This window comes from Coturnix japonica, chromosome 4 (assembly GCF_001577835.2).
Source record: "Coturnix japonica isolate 7356 chromosome 4, Coturnix japonica 2.1, whole genome shotgun sequence".
Lineage (NCBI taxonomy): Eukaryota > Metazoa > Chordata > Aves > Galliformes > Phasianidae > Coturnix > Coturnix japonica.
This window is the reverse complement of record NC_029519.1, coordinates 14058070-14075995: the sequence shown is the minus strand read 5'-3', so window position 1 is coordinate 14075995 and position 17926 is coordinate 14058070. Positions and strand designations below refer to the sequence as shown.

Below are 17926 nucleotides of genomic sequence, written 5' to 3'. Positions count from 1 at the left end.
CTATGCTTCTAACATAAGCACCTTCTAGAAGAGGTCAGACTGTACACTGAAAGCATACAAGAACAGTTTACCCTATTGTAAGATTTTTACACAGAATTTGAGAGGGTTTTTTTTTTGTGTGTGTGTGTTTCATTTTGCAAAATGGTTCTTTGCTTTTGACTGCTAGGCTGTCTCTGCAGCTTCAGAAGAGAAACTGGAAGCATGATCTTAACCCAGTGTGATGAGACTAACTGCACTTGTTTCATTATTTTTTGAAAATGTGTCCAAATATCAAATTAGAAGAATGTGTGAGAGCTGAGCTCTTCAGAACACTGAACATCCTGCTGCTTCTCTCCTGAAAATGCAGACCAAGAACCCCAAGCATCCTGGAATTTTTAGTCTTGAAAGGAATTAGTGTTCACACAAGTTTAATTTTAAAGAAAGGTTATAAATGTGAGAATTTATGAAATTAGATTATTTTCTTCATGCTGAGTTTCTTCTAATTCTCTCAGCTGTACCTTTCGGCAGAAGCCATGCGGATTGCTAGTGGCATTTTGTTTATGAGTAACAAGAATCAAAACTGCAGAACAACTTCAAATTGAAGAAGCTTTCACGGAAGTAAGCAGTTATCTCAAAAGAATTATTTCATGCAAAAGTAATAAATCTAGCAAACAGAGAAGAAAAATAAAACAATAAATGAGCCATGAGCACATGAAGCAATAAAAATTTAGCTGAACTGCCATCTAAGGCAGGAAAATAACTAATTACTGTGCATGAGAAAAAACACTATTAGAAGAATTTCATCTGCTGATGGATGGAAAGAACATTTAGGCTTGCTATGCAGAGACTCACTTTGCTGGTGATACACAACTAGGTTGGAACTCTGAATTCTGCATGGCATTTTGTTTTCAAATGCTCTTCAAGCTGCTGCTTCATACTTTTATTTTCCCATACTCTGTCCTCTGTATGACAATTGAATACGCAACTTCTGCATACTGTTGGCACAAGCGGCATGGTAATACCACAAACAGCAGTGTGTTACAGAAAGCATACTAGAAAAGGAAATTAAATGATCAACAGTATGTTCTAGTACCAGTAACAAAAAGGAAAACTTTGTAATACTACTGCCATCTGTGGTAAACAGCAGCAGCTTTAAAATCCATACCTCAGACAGTGAAAAGCAGCAACTTCACTTATGCTCCACAACAGTTGACTCAGGTATGACAGTGCAGACACTACAAAGGAGTACTTGCTGAAATACTTAAAGGAGACAGAATAGTGCTAAAGACAAGCACTAGTCTTGACTGAATTTCACACTGATCATTAATTTACATCGAACCCCAATTCTTCTTAAATTGATGCTTCAAGATGCAGTAATATATAATGCTGATTAAGCTTTACACAGAGATCATCTAGATTCTACACCTGCTTTCTAGAAGTTATTTGAAATACAGCTCCTGAAAAACACTTATTGTTTGCAATCTGGATGATGCACTGAAGTCTAGTAATGGCTGTAGTAGTATGTATAGTATGTATATATGTGTAGTAGTATGTATATCCCATTAGTCTGAGAATGAGAACACTTCCTTCGTTCAGATTAGGTATGAGTTTACGTGGACTGACAGACTTCCTAGTGAAAGTAAGAAACTGCATCAGTAAACAAATGTCACCGAAAGCAAAACAATAACATGATTACTAGATGACAAAAGTAGTTCTCCTGCTAAAAATTTATTAGCAAGAATTCCTATTTTCTGCAAGAACCATGATGTTTTTCCTTATTCTACTACAATGCAAAAGGGTGTGGCAGATGCCAAAAAACAGAACCCATTCCTGGCATTCACACACAAACACACAATTTGAGAACATTGGGAACATGTGAAAATATGGACATTTATGCAAGAAATGACTGAGAATTGGTCTGAGCTTAGAACTGTTCATCAAAAGAAAATCAGTAACAATGAAGAGTGTGTATATCTGGCAGCAAATCAGAATCTAGGAAGTAACTCAAAAAGGATTAATGTAACCTGGAAATATGTTGCATACTTTAGGAATGATTATTCTTTGAATGATGTTCTACACCTTCACACCCCTGATGTTCTACACCTTCACAATCCCCCCCTCCAACAGACAAAACCTCATCTTTTATTTTTCCCCTCTCTCTTGATGTCCTCAAATCATAATCAGACACTTCCATAAAGGATAAGCTCAGTAATGTCAGTGTGCAAAAAATAAAATACAAGGGTACAGAATGTAACATACAATAACCTCTGAAATAGATGAGGCAAAATTAGATTATCTCATGATGCCATTGTGCCTCAGACTGATAAAGCTGATACCTAAATCAACAGGAGAAAAATCTTCTCTTGAGCTCACACAGTACTAACACGTCACACTATTGCACTCAGCAGAATTCTCTTATTTGAATTTTAAATAACATTGCCCTATGATATACAGAGATTTATAGTCACCATTTAAGATAATGAAAGGACAAACGTCATATTCAAGCAGAGCTTTTCTGATTCCAGAGCTCCCATTGTCACACAAGCCAGAAACGGAAAGAAAATACGCAGCCTTAATTCATTTGTGCTCTGAAGTATTACACCATCTAAAAATCATATAAACATTTAACACTGACTTTATTTTGCTATCTGCTAGGTAAGAACATCTCACACCTAAGTAAAGTTACTGTCAAATCTTTAAATGCTTCAAAAATCTATTCAATTTAAAATCTTTTTCATGTCTCAAGGCAGCTCCTTTGACTATTTGTTTTGGGCTGTGGGATGGGGATATTTAGTAGTAGCTTAAGATTTGTTTCTGTTTGTTTTCAAAGATGAGCACTGAAAATGTTCTATTGTTGCCATTGATGAAGTATCCTCTCTATTTCATTAAAAATTAAATAAAAACCCTGGGGGCTGAAGGAAAATGGATTTTTCATTTTTCTCCCTTTTGCTCTTGAGAATGATTTATGAAGTACAAGTGCATTCATAAACTAGATACTATACCCTGGAGAAAATAAACTAGCTATTATTCAATTGTTAGTGGTTCATATTATAAATGGCCACCACCAATTTTACATTGTTTGTTGAAATCATTTTTAACCACATAACTCTCACTCAAACCATGAAAAATTGGATGGAAAATGCCCCATTTATCATTCAGATCAAAACCTAAACTCACGTCTCTCTTCCACTGTTATGCCCAAAATTATCTTGTCATGTTTTATTTCATTCATTAAAAGTTACAGACACATCAAAATAATGCACTCTTAGAAAAGCTGATCATTCACTTGGCTGTCACAATGAAGAAGCGCACCAACTCATACAATCAGTTACATATATCTGTCCAATTATCCTCCAAAGCTATATTACACTCACATTATTTTAAAAAACCCATAAACATAGGGTGAAGGAAACATGAAACAAGAATAAGGATGGATCTTTAGACTAGCCAAAACAGTATTTGTCAGCAAACTCAACACTGGTAGAAGAATATTTTGGCTATGCCTATGGCACAAATAAGCTCATGTAACATAAACTCATTCTTCAAAGATTCTCCAAGTCTGGAGTACATGAAAACAGTCCACTTCTTCCTCAAACTCTTTCTCACTGTATAATTTCAGAGGTGATACACACATCAGTTAATTTTTATAAGCCAAACCCAAAAGAAGCTAATAGATACCACCACTTCATAACGGCAGTAATCTAAATAGATATTGAATAGGGCTTTTGTTTTTGCTACTACCTAATGTGCAGTCAAACTAACAGGAGTCTTAGTGTTTTTTTTTAATGGATCTCAGTTTATCAAACACAGGTGAAACTATGGCTTTAATGATTTAAATCTAATGAGAGCCTAATGTTAACTGACAGTGTTCAACCTGCACTGTCTTGCCATTTCAGCTAACACTGCTGACAGATAGCAGTTACACGTGTATGTACAGTTCAATAAACAGCCACTGGCAGTAAAACTGTAAGGAACTGCACATAAACACAGTCTCTGCACTGCTACTTATTCATTCCCAGGTGCAGAGCTTGAACTGCTGCAGAAAAGCTTTCCTAGAGTTCACATACATGCCCCGTATCAGAGCATCCCTGATGTTTAAATAATGATGAGGCAGAGTGCACTTAGCACTCTATGTTTTAGGAGACAGCGATCCAGTCTCATCATGTAAATATTTGCTAGCTCCAGGATAATGTACAATCAGTCTGGAAGGGAAAACAATGGGACCCAACACAGCTTCCCAATTTGGCCCAGGTTAGAGGCATTCCCATCTTCCTGACACTGAAGTTTCACCGAGAGAAAGGAAGATGTCCCATCTCAGTCATCTATAGGCTCAGGCTTCTTTGGTAAGCTGTTGAAGCACTGCCATCTATGAAGAAAAGATGACTAATGTAGAAGTATAAGGACATTTGTTTTGCCACATCAGGGAGAAAGTTCAAATGCAATACAATTAGCTGTCTAGAGGAGTCATGTTCTGGATGGGAGCAGAAATATCAGTAAGAGCCATCCTCTTTCCTCCTATTAACAAGACAAGTCCACTGAGAACCAATCAACTCTGCCACAGCAGAGCCTACATGAGGATTGTTCCGCACTAATAGACTGTAAGAAAGTAAATAATGACTTTTTAGTATTCTGAAAGCTCTCTCTAAATCACAGAAGGCTCTAATAGCATAGTTACACACTTAAAAATAATATTCACGTAACACAAGATGTTGGGAATGATTCATAGAGTAAGTTTCAAAGCCTTCCCATCCCCCTGAATCACAAAATTGCAAGAAGCTGTTACAGCAAATGATTTTTGCTTTACGGACATGATAGCTTTTGTTTAGTGCCTTGCCAGCTGGCCTTTAAACAATTACAGAAATAGCAGTTTTAAACTGAGCACTAAATTCAGCTCTGTATTTTAAGAAAGGTGATGAATTTGGTAAGGATGCAAATCACACATTCCATGTGTTTATATTTCTTCTTCAGGGCAACCTTAGAACAACTCCAGACAAAGGTAATGTGGCTATTTGCACATGGATGGAAGAACGATTCACATTCTTTAATGCCCAACTTATTTAGATCTCTTGAGAACATTAAAGTTAAGCACTGGTTTGCTACTGTTCATTCTGTTGAAATTCTCTGTCACACCAGCCATAGGATCAGAGCACACACTTTAGGAGAAGAGAGAAAAATAAAATATATTGAGGTTACAATAATGTGAGTATTGCACATTTCACAATATAGAACTACCTAGATTACTTTATAACTGCACATTTGGTAGCATTCCATGAATGAAAACTGGGTCAAATATTCCAGCTTTGGTGGTACACGAGTTTACACTGAACAGGCCATAAAATAATAAAAGATTAGGAAGTCTACTGTACTACAAGGAAAGGGCAAAGAAATACTTGGAAATATGACTAAACTCAGTGGATTCTTAAAGCAATGAACAGGTCTGTCTCAGGATGGTACACCGCACACACACATTAAGTTACAAGACAAGCTGGTTTCACTAGTAGACACAGTATTTAAAATGGACATTATTTGTTAATAGCAACCACTGTATATGCACTCTACTATCCACATTATCACAGAATTACAGAATTGTAGGGGTTGGACAGGATCACTGGAGATTATCCAAGCCTAACCTCACCAAAGCAGTTACCACAGCAAGTTGCACAGGAAAGCATCCAAGTGGGTTTTAAACATCTCCAGAGAATGAGATTCCACAGCTTCTCTGGGCAGCCAGTTCCAGTGCTCTGTTGAAGTAAAGAAACCCTTTCTCACGTTCATGTGGAGCTTCCTATGTTTTAGTTTGGGCCCATTGCCCCTTGCTCTGTCTCTGGGCACCACCGAAAAGAGCCTGGCACCATACACTTGACTCCCATCCATTAGGTATTTATAGGCATTGATAAGATGCCCTTTCAGCCTCCTCTTCCCCAGGCTGAACTGCCCCAGGTCTCTCAGCCTTTCCCCATATAAAAGATGCTCCATGCCCTTTAACACCTTTCAGCTGTCTGTAGAATGCTTTCTCAACTTCCGGCTACTGATCATGTGGCTGTAGTAAACACCCACAAAGATGTCACCCAAATTATCTCGCCCTTTAATAGTCACACATTAGCTCTCTGCTTAGTCATCATTCATCCTGAGTCAGAGCTTGATAAATTCCATTTATTCTCCCACATAAAAAGAAACTCCACAACCTTGCCTTCCTGGCAAGTCCTTCCTAAGAAGCATGTAACCATTCATAGCAGCATTCCTGTCACATGAACTATACCACCAGGTCTCTGTAATTGCAGTGACATGTAGCCCTCCAACCACACACAGACCCCTAATTGTTCCTATTTATTCTCTGTGCTGTGCGTGTTGATACAGAGGCACTTCAAAGAAGAAAAGAGAACAGAGGTTGCAGGTACAGCTAGAGAGATGTAGGATGAGTATATCCCTACTGTAAAACATTTTAAAAATAAAACCTTCCTTATTTTGTGACTATATAATGCATTTTTTTCTCCAACTGTGAACACCTCGCTTTACATCAGATATACAACACATGATATTTCAATACATCAATATATACATCATATATATTGCTACAGTTGATTTCCTAAAGTGCACAAAAGTCTGATCATCATATTACATAAAAGAATTAAGTTTATCAAGATAAGCATATCCCATACTAGCTTTAACTGTGAAGCAATTCATTCCTTTGGAAAAGACTGGGTTATTTTAAACTGAATACTCCATGTTCTTTCAACCTACACTTGACTTGTCCCCCCAGTTTAATTTTTCCAGCAGATCTCAACTGAGCTTACTTGTGCTTTTGTGGAGGGGAGGCTACATCTTTGACAAGTTTCTGACGTGGCACAGGAGCGATCCCCAGGTACTGCAGTTTAATGATCTTTTCAGCTGTCTACTAATAGAACTCTACATAAAAAAAAAACTGCTCTGCAATCACAGAAATGCTTCATCACAGAAGAAAAAAAACAATTCCTCAGGAAAGAAGTGTTTCAATGAAAAAGTGCTGCAGCAGAAAACTGAGAAGAAGGTCAGCTTCTGAAATCATCGAGGAGATGATATTACCTGCAGCTGAGGGCTAGATTTTCTTTCTTAAAAATCCTTTCCAATCCATTCCATGTATGCTTATTTTTATTTAAAGCTTGGAATGGACAAATTCTTCGTCTATGATCTGAGTAACATTAAATAAAAATATAAAAATTTTTTAAAAATCACAATAATCTAGAAAATACAGTTTTCCTCTGATTTTTGCAGTTACAGCATGATGTTCCAATAGACAGACACAGAACTCAGTAATTTACAGCCACAGCCCATACACTCCTTCCCGCATCCTCCTCTCCTCCCACCAGATTCAGACACTACATTACTTTGGCATTAGACTAGTACTCCTTAAAAGCTGGCTTTCAGCCTGGATTCTGTTGGCAATTAAACCACTACATTGTGTAGATTTATATAAGCCAAACTAGTTGTAAATGAAAACAAAGCAAATACAAGAAAACTGATAAATCCCACTAGTTGTGAAACTCAAAATATAATTGCACAATGGCTATTAAAATATTCTGCACCTCTTCTATAAGAGATAACATCTAGTATACCAATGCCTGTTTCGTGTATACAGGAAGCCAACAAAGCTGCAAGATATGTGGCTTAATTACTCTATAACTTCATTAACTTTCTTAGAAACTACACAGAAATGAATTACACAAAGCAGAATATCCTCAATACATACCTCAAAGATTATTTTCTCACAGCATTATTAAAAGCTTTAAGCAGTTTTTAAAAATAGTGATAACTGTCTCAGGCTCATTAGTAATTGGATACCCTGGCCTTTGCATCACCCAGATAACCATGCAGTGTAGATAACGAAGGGAGCCTACCGGGCAAGGTTGGCTGCATCTTCTGACATATGCTGTCCTTCTCCTCCCAAAACCAAGGAAATCCCTACAGGAGGAAAATTTTGTTCCTCATTAAGAACATCTTCATTAAAAACCACACAAGTCAGGAGGTACAGCAGCAAGCAGCCATTTTTACCCAGACAGCAGACTATCGTCCTAATATGCTGCAGTGCCCTTCTAATTAGTCCAGCCTTGTAACCCAGCTGCAAAGTTTTGCTCCTAAGGTTCCCTCAGAGTCTAGTTAGGGTTGTCATCACCCTGCTAATCAACACTAATCACCCACTAACAAAGAGGCCCCTTGGTGCTGTGGAAGGGCAGGTTTCACTGAGCTCTTCCAGCCCAGAACTGCCCTGCATGAGCAGGCATGTCTCTGAAGGGACAAAATGCATTCACTAACCTTCCAAGGAGAAACCCCATCAGGCTCTATATAATAACCATTTTCTGAATGGTAGTTACACAACATAATGATCCATGCTGCACCAAAATTAAATGTATACTCAAAGATATTCTTTCTTTTCTAAAAGGAACGTAAAAGACCAGGGATGTGATTTGATGAGCCACTATGCCCTACCACAGCAACATCAGTATTAAGAAATTATATCCTAACAGCATCAATAATCACAGCACTAAATCATCACAACCCAAATATTATAAACAGCTTGAGCAGTAGTCACTATCTGAGCAATAGCTTGAAGCTGTTTCCATGTGGATAAAGCAGTGACTGCTCAGAGCTGATGGGGCAGAGAAGCCCCAAGCAGGGGCATTGTGTCCTTCTGCATGGGCTGCCCTGGACACTGCCTTCATGTCCTGCTTTCAGCTGCAAAAAATGGGGCAGATGCAGCCCTGTGGAAGTAGGAAGTATGTCTCTTTCAGAACCAGCTTATCATCCAAAAAGTCCGGATAGATAAGAGTATCTGAATGTGTGAGGAGGACTGTGATGGTTATGAGGAATATTCCAGAGTGCAGGAACAGAAGATGATAAAGAGAATTCTGTTGAAGAAATATGGAATTGTATCAGAAAAGAAGCAAAGCTTTAAAGATGAAAACCTAACTGGAGAAAATAAACAAAGAGTAAGAAGGGTAAAATAAATGAGCTAAGAGATAAAGATGAGTGATATCAGGACTTTGCAAGATACTTTAACTGCTGGAATCTGATGCAGTAAAATTCTGTGATGGTGCAAAATCATTTAAAGAGAAAAAATAATAATGTTGGGAGTTGTGGGAATGGAAGATTTCTCATCAGATCTCTACTCAACAATTGTCAAGCAAGATGAAAGTCAGGAGAAGAACAAAGACAAGACAGAATTTACCCTTAGTATAGCGTGAAAATCAAAAAGATTATTAAATGGATAGGAAGGAAAAGCAGGTAGTATGAAAAGTCTGGAAGAGTAAAAAACAAACAAACAAACAAAAACAAAACAGTGCCACCATTGGTGGAAATCAGGAAATAGGTAACAGAAAAGTTCAAGGATAACACAGACTCACAGAATGGCCTGGGCCGAAAAGTATCACAATGATAATCTAGTTTCAACCGCCCTGCTATATGGAGGGTCGCCAACCACCAGACCAGGCTGCCCAGAGGCACATCCAGTCTGGCCTTGAATGCCTTCAGGGATGGGGCATCCACAACCTCCTTCCTTGGACAACCTGTTCTAGTGCATCACCACCCTCCACATGAAAAACTTCCTCCTGTATGAGACAACCAATTCTGAGAACAAAAAATGTAGTCACACATTTTCTTTTGAATTGTCACATTCTATTCACTTCTCGCCTTTCCTTTTTGGTTTTCAAGTAGCCTGGCAGTATGGTCTCCAAGCATTGGAGAACACGCACAGCTTACACAAAACAACTGATTCATTTATGGAGCCATTCTCAATTTTTTTTTCCCCCTAATATATCAAAAATTACCTTCCTGCATTCAAATACATAATTATTATCTAACTAATGATGTATTACATCTCATCTGTCTTTATCTCTGTTTAATTCAGGCAGAAGCAGGGAAAACAATACCTTATCAATAAAGAATATTATATCTATATGCAACCTCCATCTCCCTTCTCCATTTCGTTTGTTAGGGTGAGGATTTTTGTGCTGTACTCTGCAAATACATGCACTGTTATACCAAATTAGCCTTTTCCACATTCTTTTCAGGGTAACACAAGTCTATTCTCACTGCAGATACATTATGAAATGATTGATTCTGAAGAAGCTTTGCCTTGTACTTTTGAATGTTTCAATAATACAAAAATAAATGGAGTTTGGAAATTTCCATCCTTTTTACTCTCTTCTCTTTCTGTGGGGCACATGTCACTATTTTTATTTAAAAAAAAAAATAAATAAAAATCACATTTCAACCATTACTGCTCTCATTGAAATTACAAAGCAACACTAAATGTATCCCTTTGACAGACATATATAAGCACCTACTCACTAGTGTACTGCAAAAAAATAAATGATTATACATACTGAAGTGATTGAGCCAATGCTTCTAGTGCAAGGAGAAAACCTTGATTAATAACAAGTGCCACTAAGAGAACAGATTGCTTTATGAGGAATGAATCACAAAGAAAGTTGCAATACAATATGTTCTTGTTCATTGGCTGACAATTGGTAAGGGAAAAAATAAAAATACAAATGCCTTAAGATCAGTAAATCTTCCTTTTCCTCCAATTCAGTCTGAGGATGATCTTCTATACTCAGCACCATGCTGCTGGTTCTGTGGTTTGAACTTAATGCACATGAACCTAAAAGCAATATAAGGTGATTGATCACAAAGTAAAAACATTTTGTATTTTAAGTTTGCATGCCAGTTCTGTAAATTAAATATCATATAGGATCATGCAATGGTAGAGGTTGGAAAGGACCTCTCGCTCCACCTGGTCTGCTCCAATTCCTGCTCCAGCAGTGCCACCCAGAGCAGAGTGCACTATATTATATAGAGAAGCTTCCGACCACCTTTCAGAAGGGGGAACAGCACAGTCTCTCTGAGAAACCAATGCCATTGCTGCATCAGCCATACAGTACAGAATTGCTTACTGGAGTTCCTGGGGAACATCCTCTGTTTCAGTTTGTGCCTGTTGCTTCTTGTGTTGGCATTAGTATTCACTGAAAAGAGCCTGGCTCGGTCATCCTTGCATACTTCAGGTATTTGCGTACAATAGAACTAATCCATCTGCTTTTCCAAAAAAACACAGGAGCAGGTGAACTGTACACATGTGCAACCAGTACAAACTACTAGCCAGCAGTATGCCTGGCATCATCCCTGGCAGCAGAACAATGAAAAATCACCTGTGCTGCAATAGCATGCAGTTCTGGATGTGTAGCCAATCAAACCATACTACTGGATCTATTTCTTTAATCAATTTTGCACTTGTTGGAGTGCTTAAAAGAAATCATGAGACAGAATTACTTATTTGGTGCATATTTGTTTCAAATATTCTCAGGGGAATGAACAGTCCTGCTTTCCTAGGAACACAATTCCAGCCTTTTCAGCAATAATACCAATCAGATAGTGGCTTTTCTTTGTGAAAGCATCCAGATTTGATGTTCCACAAATTCAGATGCAATATTTGAGTAGAGCAACTTGAGAAACTTATTTGGGGGAAGGATTTTTTTAAACAAAAAATATGGAATGCAAATAAACAATTACTCCCTTCCCTACTAAATGTTACCGTTGAAAGAGTATAATTTGTAAACCAACATTTTGTAGGGACAATGATAGTTTGTACAGGAAACAGCTGATATTATTGATGGAATATTGACAAGTTTGGTAAGTAGGCTGCAAATGGCATATTTGGATATGCCATAGGCAAATATGGCTTTGTCTCTATAGAGAACTCATATTCTGGCTCTGAATCAACAGAATACTTAAGTGTCTTAATTGTATAATTATACCAGTAAGTATAAGAGTAATTCCATTGATTTTAGTGATGTGACTCAAATGCAAGCACATGCTTATTTCAAGTATTTTCCTGCATAGTGACCCTTAACATTCACCTAAGCTGGAGTGTATTCTTAATTCTGTGTTTGTAGTTACTCCTGACCTCAAACTGATGCTTTGCATTCTGCCAACATCTCTACATTTCATTCTGAAAACAAGGTAATAGGCATATTTTCACAGTACTTTAAAACAAGAGTTCCTTGCTGCTGTCATAAAACAGACCAATAAGCTCAACAGAATAGGAATTGAGCAAATCCATATTGATGACACTGTATTATTAATAAATTACCTTCTGTGAACTTTCTATGAATTATTAAAATAAATAAATCCTATTTTCAAGTATTATAGATACTAGATAATTTATAAATATGGGATCATTGAATTATAATTCAATCTTTTCCCCTGATCTCTCTGTATTTCCATTTCCAAATTGCTTTTAAAATGTCCATGCAGTATTATTGGCTATAGCTGTTTATACATGAATTGGAATTCTCCTACTTCAATGCACTGTTGTCAAGCCTGATACATACCTGATGCATTGCAGGCACCACAAAAGGCTGCAGTTACTTATCTGGAATCTTTGATTTGCAATGAAATTACCTTTGCGCCACTCTTTCTAACAGGACAAACACATGCCCTTCTACATCAATGAGTTTTTCCAGTCCCTTGTTCCTGGATAGGAAATGCTAACTGCACTTGAAAGAAACAGAATGAAAAGGGAACGAAATTTGGGTCTGTCTGTCAAGTACTCAAAGAACAACTTCTACCAGCAAGCAACCTTTCTTTACTCTTGAAGTTCACTTCTGCCCTCTAATAGCTGAAGGTCCCCAGCAGTTCTCATGCCACCAGATTTGTGGTAGATTCTCCAAATGCTGTGAGTAGATGACAAATGCAGTATTGTCCCAGGACAAAGCTGGGGGTGGCAGAGCACTGAGTAACATGTAGCGGCATGCTACTAATTGGGTATTGTTGCTTGAGCTCTGGTAAAGTCTTGAAGTTCTCCATTCCAATTTATTCAGACAGCCTTCATGCATACAGAGGCATACTGGGTAGATTCAGTGGGGAAACTGCAGGTTTTGTACATTCCAGTAATGGAAACAAAGAGCCTGAGTGAGTGTCATGAGTCTGGATCTATGCAGTTGAAAGCCCTGCTGACAGTGCTGTGTAGGATAACAAACCCCTCCAAGGGGGTTTTGGAAATGTCAGGGAGAGTGACCTGATGTGGATGGACTTCAGTTGCTGGTCTTTTCCTTCTTGCCCTTATAAGGAACAAGCAACTCTTCTATTAAATAACCAATATAACTATCCTGAAATTTGATGTGTGTTGAAAATAAAATGTAAAACCTTATATGATGGAGTAGAAAATACAGGAGCTCTCCAGCTTATAAGCCTACGGAGCACTTAATGGAAAATACTCTGCATTGGAATGATCTATTTTTATTCTAGCAAGCAATTTCTCTCTTCTGCCTGCTGTGTTTCAGATACAAATCAAAATAAATCTGCAGTAATTAAATTAAGAGCTTACACATGCTGGTTTCGTTTGTTTTCATAAAGGATTTTTCCACATTTGATACCTCTTTAGATTTTTCAGCTGAATTTAACATGTGTACCATGAAGGATAGTACCGGAAAGGCAGTGCTAGGTTACCACAGTTCACCCTTTCCTACCCACACACTCCCTGACCTGTAGCATCTATTATTTCAAGTAGTGAGCTACTTGAGTTAAAATTAAACATATATTTTTTTAAAAAAAAGCACTAAACCTACAGTATTGTGAGATTACAGCAATTGTAGTTTTAAGACTTGGAAGAATGTCTAAGAAGGATTAGGATGAGATCAGTCTACTAAAATAGCTTTATCTAAATCTCTGGAGGCAGAACTTCATTATACCGTGCCAGTGTAGAGCTACATAACAGTTACCATCCAAGAGAATAAATTCAAGAATAAATTCTCTGGGAATTGAGGGAATAGTTGCAGTAGAGTTTGCTGCATTCAAAGAGAAAGCATAAGAATATTAATTCTGAAGTTATATATTTTTTCTTTGGCTGTAAACAGGAACAAGTTACCAGTAAAAGACATTACACTGCTCTGTGTGGTCTTAAGTAAAGTTAAACTTGGACAGCAGCTATTTAGAGATCACATACTGTCAAGGAATAAAGGAAACACCATAGTGCTCCTCTTCACTGCCCCAACTCTATAGAGTACAGGCTTAAATGTGCACAAATGCTGAGCAGTTCCAGCAGAAGACCTTGAATCTACCACCTTGCTGTAGGCCTGTGCAGGACCACATCAGTGGTCAGGAGGGACCTTTGAGCTCTTGTGCCTAAAACGATTTGAGTTTCTCTAATGATATGATATTTCTAGCTTTGCTGTTCACTGCCAGCTTAAGAGAAGGACAATTTAGGGCAGATTTCCTATAAAGCAAGGCAGCATTCAACCCCAATAGCATTGAGATAGACTGAGAACCTATTATTTGGTGCCTTGGGCTTCACTTTTGCTGGAAAACATTAACTAGTTAAATGATACGAAGAACAGGATATGAATACTTTTGTGGGAGTCTAAGTAAGATGTGTAGAAAGCAGTACATGTTTAATCATTTATTACCTTCCTGATGCCAGCAAAATACATCGGAAAAAAAAAAAAAGTACTCACATGATCTTTCTAATATTAGTAAGGACACATACTATTATACTTATAGATATAGTAAAAAACTATCATCTTTATCTATTCCAAAAGTCATTTTATCTGTAAAATTATGGTCTATGGGCACGAAAACAAACTTATTAAATCTGTAAGCAAGTCTAGTCCTTGGTAAGTATTGATATCTTTCTTGTTACTGATTGACTGGTTTATCAAATACACTGAAAGAAGTTAGAAACATCTCTACCGCATCTGGGCTTTTGCTAGAACAAACTCAGATAAATGAGTAATTAATACATCAGTGATTTCTAAAATGAGACTTTACAGATTGTAAAATAATTTGAATTGCATAAGGATATATTTTTCTTAAAGGACAGAGCTCTGGAAGATCGCAAGTAACTGTCTCCATGGTGAATTACTAAGAAATTGCCTGCTGGAACTCTATAGCAACTTTTTTTTTTTCATGTACATAATTAAAGAAGTAATGACATTTCTCTGCTTGATAGTTCAAATTATCTCTAAGAAATGTTTTAATCCTGTTTTCCATGTTTTGTTGTTATAAGTAAAAAAAAAAAAAAAAAAAAAAAAAGGAGGATACGAGATCACAGTTCAAAAGGTAAGGGATGGCATGTGATTTATAGTGACAGACAATATAAAAAAATGTCATATTTGCATTATGGATTGCTGCTGACTTAAAAAAAAAAGATTTTGTTGCACAGAAGAATATGGGATTCAGTGTACAGTTTTCTACTTTGCTACCTCAAATTCACACCAACACTACACATATTCTTTGGAGTCACTATTACATATTGCTAGAGCATTTGTAGCCTGTGAAGGTGGAATGAGATTCCAGTGAGAGAAATAAATGAGACACAAGCATCATAATGTGACATTTTCTGAAAATGAATAATTCAGTAGTTCTTACCCCACATTAGCCTATCTTGGCTAGGAGCAGAAAATATAGATTAGGACTACGTTAATAAACAAAAGTTACTCTAAACCAAACCCAGCACCAGGAAGGTAAGTTTCCACTGCCATAAGTGCAACTGTTATCCATTTTTATCTCAGTTTGCAAGTTTCTAGGACTGAATGCTCAGGAGCTTACTGTAACACTTTATTAATGTTAGTAAATTGGTTTCACAATCTAAAATGAAAGTAAAAAGAACAGTACAGTTGCAAAGTGTTTTTCATCGATTTCCTTGTGATTTCCAACAGTCTCCCATTTCACTATATCATTATTAATAGAGAGTCTTTGATAAGAAAACCAGTAGAAATGAATGTTTAAGATCCTCAAAGTGAACCATCCACTATATGGAAGAGAACCCTCAAGCATTTCAAACAGTACTATATCTAAAATAGAAAGCGCAAGGTATGCTTTATCTTTCATAGCTTGCAAATCCAAATGCATCTTGAAAATATGAATACCTTGAAGATACATTACAGAAATTATCCAGGAAACCATTTTTTTTCTTGAAGGCATGTAACACTATCAACACTTGGCAAAGGCTGGGAATTGTGTGTGGACATACATTGCATGTTCTCACAGATTTCATAGCAGAAACCCTCCCCAGGTGCACAAGCTAACAGAAATTAATAGAATAGCAATGTAAGACATAGTGTATAAGAGTGATATCACACACCTAGTATACCTAGTAACAGAGATAAATCAATTCTTTCATCCATGGTATAAGGATTGTTACTATACATTAAGAACAATAAGCTGTCCAATAAGTAAAATGAATGTGGTTTTTCTTTTTTCTTTTGTTTGTTTGTTTTTATTGTTGTCTACCGTTGAAACTGCAGAGATAATAAGCCATAAAACACTGAGCCTGGATACCATACCTACAACAATACTCTTTGGTCTTAAACACAAAAGCTACAACCTGGAAAGAAATGTTCCTAGCACTGCAAATTGATACCCTAGTTTTGGTATCAAATATCAGTATTGTATAAAGAAATAAGAAATATGTACCACAGGGAACATGTTCACAGCACAGAGCAGGAAGGTAGTTTGATTTCCACTGCTAGACCCCAGGACAATTCCCTGCATTCACAAATTTTCTCCTTTGTGGATTTTTCCTTCTATAAGAGGCACAGGTTCTGACTTAAACACTTCTCTAAGCTTGGCACATTAATTAGGTCTCTTTCTTTTATAGAATGTCTTAGAGGAGCTTACTAAGCAGTCCTCCCTTAGGGCATTTTAAAAAAATCCTTTTTTTCAGCACAGCCATGTTTTTTTCACTAGTACGTCAGGAACTTAATTTTCTTTCCAAACTATTTTTCCATTAATAAAAGTCACTGGGCTAAAAAAATTCATGCCAGTTAGGTCAGAAGTTATTAGGGGAGATAAACACAGACAAACCAGTCACAAATGCATATTATTGTAATCAGGTAAGTCTAGAAGCAACAACAAAACCTTGACCATTTGCTGTATCAATAGGGTTCCCAATTAAACTGCATACAAAGTCAGCATGTTTTTCATTTCAGTTGCCAGTTCAGAGCATGGTCCTTTAAAAACACCATCCGCACTCATCACCTCAAAGTATTTAAGTTGTCAGTGTACTAGAAGGGTTTTGAAGAAGCATGAAAGCTTTAAAGGTGGAAAAGTTAGGGTTTAAAGCAACAGAATTCCAGAAAATCTTTAAGGCACTATCTAGCAGACAGCTATCTGCTGAAAGAATAGCTTTGAAATGTAATTATAAGACACTGAAAGGAAGTTAAGCTACAGATGGATCAAGTGCACTTTAACATCATTAATTGTAAATTAACGTTTGAAGGTTGATTTTTTTTTTTTAAATGGCTCTTGTTTATAACTAGTTCTATGTAAACCTTTCATTACTTCCAGACACAATGCTAAAATGTCATTTTTTTTTCTTTAATTATACAAATGTCTGTATCCTCTTATTTTTTGCGGTCTCAGAGACCAATACTATTGAGATCTGTTTTGCAACTGCTCAATAAATGGACTATTCAGTAAAATTCAGAAAATCAAATATCAGTAAGAATGAGATCCAGTGACCATCCCCAGCTGTTAGCAGAAATAATGTCCTATATGGGTGAGAAAGAAGACAATAGCAATGTAAGACAGTTACAGCAAGATGGGATTCAGAAAACACAAGATCAATTGGCAAATCTCTAAAGATTTACACACCACATATAGAACTATTTTCATATGTAGGAGTAATTTCAGATAGCAATTGTATGGAAAATACTTTAGGAATGTTCATAATATTAATATAGATCATCAGTTATATCTGGATGTACAAATCTCCCTCAGTGACACATGTTTTAAAAATACATCTATTAAAACCAGTTTTACATATGGCTGATCTCACAGTCTGGAAATCTGAAAAAGTAGAATGGAGAAGGGAATGGGGAAAATGAGAGTGGGATTCTAATACTCGCATGCTGAATGTCAGCAGTGAGTACAAAGGAAGCCAATGCAGGCTATACTCACACCTCAAAAAAGCTCATGT

General features: G+C 36.9%; 1 long non-coding RNA gene across 1 annotated transcript in view; it reads right to left on the bottom strand.

Annotated features, from left to right (window-relative positions):
* Positions 1-7823: 7823 nt before the first annotated feature.
* Positions 7824-17926, bottom strand: part of LOC107312894 — a 332012-nt gene continuing 321909 nt past the window's right edge. Inside the window, exon 5 of the long non-coding RNA XR_001554685.2 lies at positions 7824-7917. This is a non-coding gene — a long non-coding RNA (uncharacterized LOC107312894). The remainder of the gene's footprint in view (positions 7918-17926) is intronic.